This window comes from Zingiber officinale, chromosome 1A (assembly GCF_018446385.1).
Source record: "Zingiber officinale cultivar Zhangliang chromosome 1A, Zo_v1.1, whole genome shotgun sequence".
Lineage (NCBI taxonomy): Eukaryota > Viridiplantae > Streptophyta > Magnoliopsida > Zingiberales > Zingiberaceae > Zingiber > Zingiber officinale.
In genome coordinates, this window is record NC_055987.1 from 172,363,197 (window position 1) to 172,371,614 (window position 8,418).

The 8,418-nt window shown below is 41.3% G+C and overlaps 1 long non-coding RNA gene across 1 annotated transcript; it reads left to right on the forward strand.

Annotated features, from left to right (window-relative positions):
* The first annotated feature begins 350 nt into the window (after positions 1 to 350).
* On the forward strand, positions 351 to 7,469 carry LOC122012473. Its single transcript, XR_006120227.1, has 4 exons — positions 351 to 1,020; positions 1,090 to 1,209; positions 2,675 to 2,732; positions 7,286 to 7,469. It is a non-coding gene; the product is annotated as an uncharacterized LOC122012473 (long non-coding RNA).
* Positions 7,470 to 8,418: the final 949 nt, after the last annotated feature.

The following is an 8,418-nucleotide window of genomic DNA, read 5'->3' on the forward strand; positions in this document are numbered from 1 at the left end:
TACTGAAAAGGTTAGTCCTGAGCAACCTAAAAATAGATGTTTCCCTACAAAATAGAGTTAACACAACATAATAGAATATGAGTAGTAATTAGATCATGTCTCCTCGAGACCAGGATCTAGTCAAGGTCTCAGGTCAGGTTTCCCTAATGGACCTAAGCTGGATCGACACGTACAGTTCCCTCAATGGGGAATATATCCTCATTGGATCTCTTCTCTAGTTGTTTACCTTTACTTACTGTAAAATACCGGAAATAGATGAATATTAGTAAGGGAATTTTTTAGAATTTTTGGAAATTTTTCGGAGTTCGTACGAACGAGTTAATGAGGATAAAAACGGGGCCCGGAAAAGCCTGTTTTGACTACCCCATTTAAATAAGGAAAAGTTGTTTTTTCTTAATTCCTTTTTCTATTTTCTTTTTCCTTGTTTTTATTTGCTCTCTTCTCCTCACGCCGAACCAGTGCTTCTCCTCCCGACTCCTTCCCCGCGCCTGCTCCCCCTTGCGGCGAATCTGCCCTAACCGCCGACTGTAGCGGTTCCTCCCTTTATCTTCTCCTCTTCTCGGTGAAGCCGAGCCTTTCCTCCCAACGCCACCCCATGCCCTAGCCTCTCCTCCCTCACGTGCGCCACTGCCGTTCCGACGCCGAGACACCGCCGGCCACAGGAACTCCAGTCGCCTGAGCCCTAGCCGGTGCCACCACAGTCCTCTTCCTCTACAGACTTGGTGTCTCTGTTCCCTAGCGCCGGGCCGGTCTTCTTTCCTCCGTGCTGCCAGAGCCGACCTTCGTGCTCTAGCACCATCGCCGGCTACCCCTCCGAGGAGTGCCCTAGCGCCGGCAGCCAACCAATCTGCCTACACGGGTTCTCTGTGCCATTGTCCCCTTTGTGCCACACTTCCTTCCACGGGCTGATCTGTGGCCAAGCGAAAGAAGTCGCCAATCTAGCCTCAAGACCAGTGCTGGATTCTCAGCCTCAGGTTGCTGTGAAGTTGCCGACAGTGAGTAAGGTGATCAGACCACAAGGTGAGCCTTGATTTAGTCTTGCATGGTTGAGTATGTACACACTGTGAATTAGACATTTGTTTTGTCTAGGTGCTGATTTGGAAGGGTTGACTTGCTAGGCAATGACTCCACCTCGCTCCGGATAGGATTATTGGCAGCAACTTTGCCTACTGTGCTGCAACAGCGAATCTTCTCCTGCTGTGATTTGAGGTGAAAATGTAGGATTTTGACACATGTTTTAGGTATGAATTGATACGTACCTAATTTGGTTATAGGGTGAATTAGGTATGTTATGTTATAATACATGATAAATTATAGTCATGTTTCGAATTTGATATTAGTTAGGTATGATCATTTTTGTTGTAGATAAATTATGTTCGATGGTTGTGTTGATTTGGGTTAAGGAACTAACCCTAGTGGACCCACTGATTTTATTTAATTAGGGTTCGTTAATTGTGTTGTGTTGATTAGTTGGATCCAATTTAGAATTTTTTTAATTGGATTTGGAATTTAGTTGGCTAATTGTTGTATGATATGATTAGCTAAACTAGACCTTTTGTTGATAACACAAGACTCTGATTCGAGACAGTATCTCGACGTCGAATTTGGACCAGATATGATTCTTCCTTATTGGAGGCGGGTACTTTTGACTTATTGTCTTTGATATGCATAGTAGTGAAATTAACAAGTTGCATTAATTATGTTCCTCATTTGTTTCAGTTAATCACTACCCGATTACCTGTTATCTGCTTGATTGATTGTTTGTTTTACATTTCGTGTCGTTATGTACCTGATTACACATGCTCATAGGGGTAGTGATATAACCATGCTTCACCATGTTCAGGACCTAGGTTTGATACCTTATTTGATCAGTGTACTTTGATCTGATTTATTCACTATGGTGCACATCATTATATGTCCAGAGATTGGTTTAGTATATTACCATGCTTAGTGTCATACACCATTCGCATGATTGCATGCTGTGTGATAGATTGCTCCATTATTGTCGAGCACATCGCCAGTTTCATCACTGTTTGGTGCTCCGTTGTGACGCTTATGGATAGCGTGACGCAGCGTGGTAGCACGTCAGTTTGCTCTTCCGGTGCTCCGTTGGTCCGCTCATGGGTAGTGTGACGCAGCGTGTAGCACGTTAGAGATCCCTCCCCGTCATAGTGTACCGGGAGATGAGAGCATTGCGCTCCCCCATTTATGATTTGGGGTAGGAGTATGTGTGTACTCCGACAACATCCCGTTCACTCGGTCACTTATCAGGGGTAGTGATGCAGAGTGCACGGTCGTCATAGTCCTACCCACTCGGTCCCACTTTTGTTGTGAGTTGGCTGATTGGCGTCAGGGGTGACCATGACATTGACATCATATGCATGATGCATTTATTGCTTGTGTTTGTGTTTGCTGCATTTATATGCTGCATATTATTTGGATACCTATGTTTGACATGCATACAGGATTTCTATACCACTCGGACTGTTTGTCCTGATACCCAGGTGCTGGTTAGTACAGTTTCTCTCCTGTTTACTTCGGTTTGCATTTACCTATATTTTTATCAGGAGACTATACGCATGGTTAGTGCTAGGTGTTATTTCCTTACTTTGCATATCAGTTGTACCTGCTGAGTGTTGGACTCACCCCGCCTCCATTGTTGTTATTTTTCCAGGTTGATGCTGTCAGGAGAGAGTTCCAATCGCTAGTCCCCTGCTGATCACGAGGGCTTAGTAATCTTTTGGTTTTCTTCTTTATTAGTCTATGTTCAGACTTATTCTATTTTTGATATTATGGATTTTTGATACTATGGATCTGGTGTGAATTTTATGTGTCGATGGATTTTATTTCGATATGTTTTACTACATGTCTGCCTGGATGGCAGAAGAGGTGAGTAAATCGGATTTGAGCTTTACGAGTGTAGTGGAGTAGGGTTGATTTCGAGTCAGAGTATTATTCTTCCGTTTACTTGTTATATAAACTGCGTGGAATGTTTGTGTTGTATTTTATTTACTGTTATTATTCCAGCCGCATGTGGCTGAGGTATGTGGATATGTAGAAAGTTTCAGATTGTCCGCCGTACAGGGGAGATGCTGTCGAAATTTCTTCGGACAGGGACTCCTCCGGGGCGTGACACTTACCACTTGCAGTCACTTGACTTGCCTCTGACCCACCAGGTCTTCTCGCCAGTTGTCAGGTTCATAAACTCAACTGGACTTCGGCTGATTGTTAGGTCCCATGGAGCCAACCAGACTTCCCGCCAGATATCGAGCCCCACGGACCTATCTGGACTTTGCACCAACTATCGAGCCCCGAGGACCCAGCTGGAATTTCCACAAACTATCGGCCCCCACAGACCTAGTTGGATTTCAACTTGGTGTCAGGTCCTTCAGACCAGTCAACTCCTGTACACTTGGAAGAAGCGTTAGACAAACAATCCATCTAACTTTAACTTATTTGTCATACATCAAAACCAGACTGTTAGTGCAACCTGCACTAACAATCTCTCCTTTTTTGATGTAATGACAACCTAGGTTAAAGTTAGAGAAAAAATACAATAAAGCATAAAGTGTTTAAAGTGAGTTCAATTTTCTAACTTAACCCACTATCCTCCCCCTTTGACATACATCAAAAAATTACATGCATAAGGCATAAATAACTAAGTAACAATTTGAGCAACAAAATTTTGCAATCTTAGTTTGTCAAGCAACCACTTAAAAGAATCGCAAAGTGATGGTTATAACTTAAAAACTTAGCTTTATTTGAGGGAGGAGGAAAAAAAATTGCAAGTGAATTTTCAAAAGTACTAACTTTTCAAAAATATTTTAAAGTCGTTTCCAAATTAATTTGTAAAGATTTAAATTTTTCTAAGTAGGACTTTTTTTAAAGAACTTGACAGAAAAGTTAAAGAAAAATTCTCTAAGAAGATTTTCAAAAGAGAGTTTAAAGAGAAATTTCTCAGTATTATTTCAAACAATGTTAAATAAAATTTTCTAAGTCACAATTTCAAATTGACCCAAAACTTTTTTCTAAGAGTAATTTCAAAGTAGTTGGAAAGAAAATTTTTAAGATAAAGAAATTCTTAATTTGTTTAACATTTTAAGAGTAATTTTTTACATAGAATAACATTTGAAAACATCCTAAAAATATTTTTTAAAGAGAAGTTTTCAAAAAAGTATTAAAATCATGTTTGAATGCATAATTTAATAAGAGGTTTTCAAAGGATAAGTTAAAGCAGTTTTCAAAAACATTTTTTAAGTTATCCATTTTCAAAGTAATTTTGTATATATTTTTTTAAGTTTAGTCTCTTTAGATTTTCAAATTTTGAAACTTTGCAATAATTTTAAAAAATATTTTCAAAGAGATGAAAATTAGTTTTGAAACATTTCATATTTTTCAAACAAGATTCAATAAAGCATATTATAAGGATTTTGAGGCAAATTTTTAGAAGAGTTTTTTCAAATCGATGTTTCAAAGGAATTCAGAAAATTAATTTTAAAAATATAATCAAAATGTATTTTAAATAAAGTAAAAATATTTTTCAAAATAATTTTAAAGGAAAATATTCTAAGAAAGATTTTCAATGTAAATTTGAAAAAAAATTCAAGGTAATTTTACAGAAAAGATTTAATAAAGATTTTCAAAGTTGAAAAAAATTTCAAAAAAAATGATTTAATTATTTAAAAACTTTCTTAAGGAAAATAATTTTTTTGTAAGTTGCAATTTTTTTTTGTTTTTTAAAAAAATTCCACATCAATGTTTCAACATATTTTCAAAATAATTGAACCCTTTCTGACCCTTATGTTAATACTGTTGGGACCGATTATGTAGCTAGAGGGGGGGGGGGGGTGAATAGCTCGGTGCGCTCTTCGTGCTCTTTGTTGCTTGTTTCTTCAAAGATATGCAGCGAAAAATACAAAGAAAATAAACACAACGCTAACACTAAGGATTTACTTGGTATCCACCTCAAGAAGAGGTGACTAATCTAAAGATCCACACACTCACACACCCTCCACTAATAAAAGCACTCCTTTATGGTAATTACCAAAGGTGGAGAAGCCCTACAAGTTCACACTACAAGAAGGAAGGGAAAGGGAACAAAATACAAGCAAGAGCTTACAAGTTTACACAAGAAAAACCCTAACCCTAGCTTTCGTCTTCGCCTCTTGACTTGGACGTGTCTCCAAGATCCTTCAAGAACTGGCGGTGAGAACTTTGAGGAGATGCTGTGGAAGCGCTGAGATGATCTGAGATGTATGCATGAAGTTTTGCCGAAGGAATCGAACGCCTGCAGCTAAAACGACGCCAACGGTCGGATCTCAATCGATTGGAACGCTCCCAATCGATCAGGGAGGCTTTGGATCGATCGACCGATCGATCCAGAGCGCCTTTGTGTTCTCTGGAATAGCCTGGATTGATCGGTCGATCGATCCAGGGCTTATTGCGCGAAATCGTGCCTCCCAATCGATCGGCTGATCGATTAGGAGCTCTGGATCGATCGCCCAATCGATCCAAAGGGGCTCTGTTCCCGCGACACTTCTCTCCAATCGATCCACTGATCGATTGGGATAATGCCTGTCGCAGGGACTCACCCGATTGATCGGCCAATCGATTGGGCATGATCCAATCGATCGGCTGATCGATCCAGATCTTGATTTTTGTCCAAAACCAAGTCCAAAGCCCCCTAAACCAACATCCAGTCAACCATGACTTGTTGGTACATAAAACCTACCATCCGGTCACCCTTGACCAGCTAGGACTCTCTCACCAAGTGTCTGGTTAATCCCTTTGACCCACTTGGACTTTTCTCCTCTTGCCAAGTATCCGGTCAATCCCTTTGACCTACTTGGACTTTTCTTCCTCGTGCCAAGTATCCGGTCAATCCCTTTGACCTACTTGGACTTTCACCAGATGTCTGGTCAACCTTGACCCATCTGGATTTCCCCGTGCTTGGCTTCACTCACCAGGATTTTCCTCTGCCTGACTTCACTCGCCAGGACTTTCACCTAGCTTCACTCACTAGGATTTCCTCACTGCCTAGCTTCACTCACTAGGTCTTTCACCTGGCTTCACTCACCAGGATTTCCTCACTGCCTAGCTTTACTCACTAGGTCTTTCACCTAGCTTCACTCACCAGGATTTTCTTCTGCATGGCTTCACTCACCAGGACTTCTTCTGCCTGGCTTCATTCACCAGGACTTCTTCTGCCTGGCTTCATTCACCAGGACTTCCTTTGCCTAACCTCCAAGTTAGGACTTTCACCTGACTTCACTCACCAGGACTTCTTCTGCCTGGCTTCACTCACCAAGACTTCCTTTGCCTAACCTCCAAGTTAGGACTTTCACCTAGCTTCACTCACCAGGATTTTCCCCTTGCCTGGCTTCACTCACCAAGACTTCCTTTGCCTAACCTCCAAGTTAGGACTTTCACCTGGCTTCACTCACCAGGATTTTCCAGTCAAGTATCCGGTTAACCTTGACCTACTTGACTCTCCATCACAATCTCCACACATGAACAATTGCACCTGCAATCTCCGTGTGTTGTCTACGTGTATTGTCAAACATGTATTGTCAACATGTATTGTCAAACCATCAAAACATAAACATTAAGACTCGAGCTTGACCCAATTCAAGCTCAGTCAAACTAGATCAACCTTAACCTGGGGAATATTGTACCAACAATCTCTCCCTTTTTGATGTTTGAAAATACGTTCTTTAAGTTAGGTTAATCTCATAGCCTAAACCTCCTTCATGCCACTAGGTAATGAAGGCATAAGTTAAACCCTTCATTCTCCTCTTAAGAGGGCAAACTCCCTCTTAGATAATGAAGTCCTAACTTAAACCCTACATTTCTCCCCCTATTGACACACATCAACACCCTACATTCTCCCCATCTTTGGGCACACATCAAAACCCTACATTCTCCCCATCTTTGGGCACACATCAAATTCAAACTCTCCCCCTGAAGAGTTACCCAACGCTGTTCACAACTTCAATCGTTGCTCACAACACAATAATGAAGGTCTCATACCCTTCATTATCCTTAACGCTCAACCTTGAGCATATACCACCTGGTATAATCACAAACAATTCAAATGAAGGTTCCATACTGATAACCATGATTTTACTATACTATTCTCATTCATATAATCATGGTTTGATGTAGTTTTCATATATAGAACCCATATTTACATTATATTTTTATACATTGTATCAATTTTGGACTAAATTACAAATTATGTTATTATGGCTTAATTAGATGCTAATATTTGATCCTTATTTTGTAGGTATCAAAAGGATCATGGACCCGATCAGATCAGGCTGCATTTGGACTCAAATCAAGGGTAATCCAGTCGATCAAGCCTCGGAGCATTATAGGTCGTTCATCCAAGATTGAGCAGATCTGAGCCATCCGTTGAAGATCTAGCCGATCCAACTTAATGGGGAGCAGATCTGAGCTATTTATGAAGATCCAGAAGTTTTGATCCAGATCTGAGTTCATCCAGCCATTGATCCAGCTGGATTAATCTGGACCGTTCATTGAAGACTGGTCGGATCTGGACCATCCAGTGATGATCTGATCGATCCGACCTACAGGAGAGTAGATCCAGACCCTAGATCAACATCAGTACCTTCAGATCATATTTTGGATGACTTTTCACCGTTGATTTAGCCCGGAATCATCTCAGCCATCTGTTCAGTTCCAGATCTGATTTAAATCTGAGAAGCTACAGTGCTGAAGAGGAGCTCGGCGATCTCGCGATTCTAGCCACTGTTCATCCTTCTTCTCCGCGACGCCGCTGCCTCCCATTCCATACTTCCAGATCCAGGATTCAATCTCTTCGTCGCCGGCGAGCTTTCTATGATCCAGCAACTAGCAAACGAAGCACAGAGCAGCGATGCAGGGGCGTTCTCCGGTTGTGATCTTGCTGTCCGCGGGTTTCATCCAGGCGAAGATTTAGGGGCGTTCTCCGATCTAAGCTGCTGCCATTCTCTCTGGAGGATTAGGGGCGTTCTCCGGTTCTCCAGAGATCGATCCATCTTCATTTCCACCTCGCGTCTCCGGAATTTGCAAGAGTGCTCTGTTTCTTCGTCGGCTGGAGATTTCAGGTGAATCCGAGCTAACTAGGGCGTTCTCTATAGTTCTGGACTTCTCCTGAATGTGCTGGTTATTTAGTGGATTGCTGGTGATTGCCACAAGGGTGTTCCCTGAGGCAGCTCTGTGCCATGGCAGAGGTGAAGGATGTGGAGCTTGGTTTTGGTTTGTGGAATGCCATAGATTAGGTTTTCTTCATTAGTTGTCTTTGAATTGTCTCAAAATTGCTCAGATCTTTAGATCTGATTTCCTTTCCCTTGCAATTTCATTGTTGTTTCAGTTTTGTTACAATCCTGTTTCTATTTTCTTCATTGAAATTCTGAT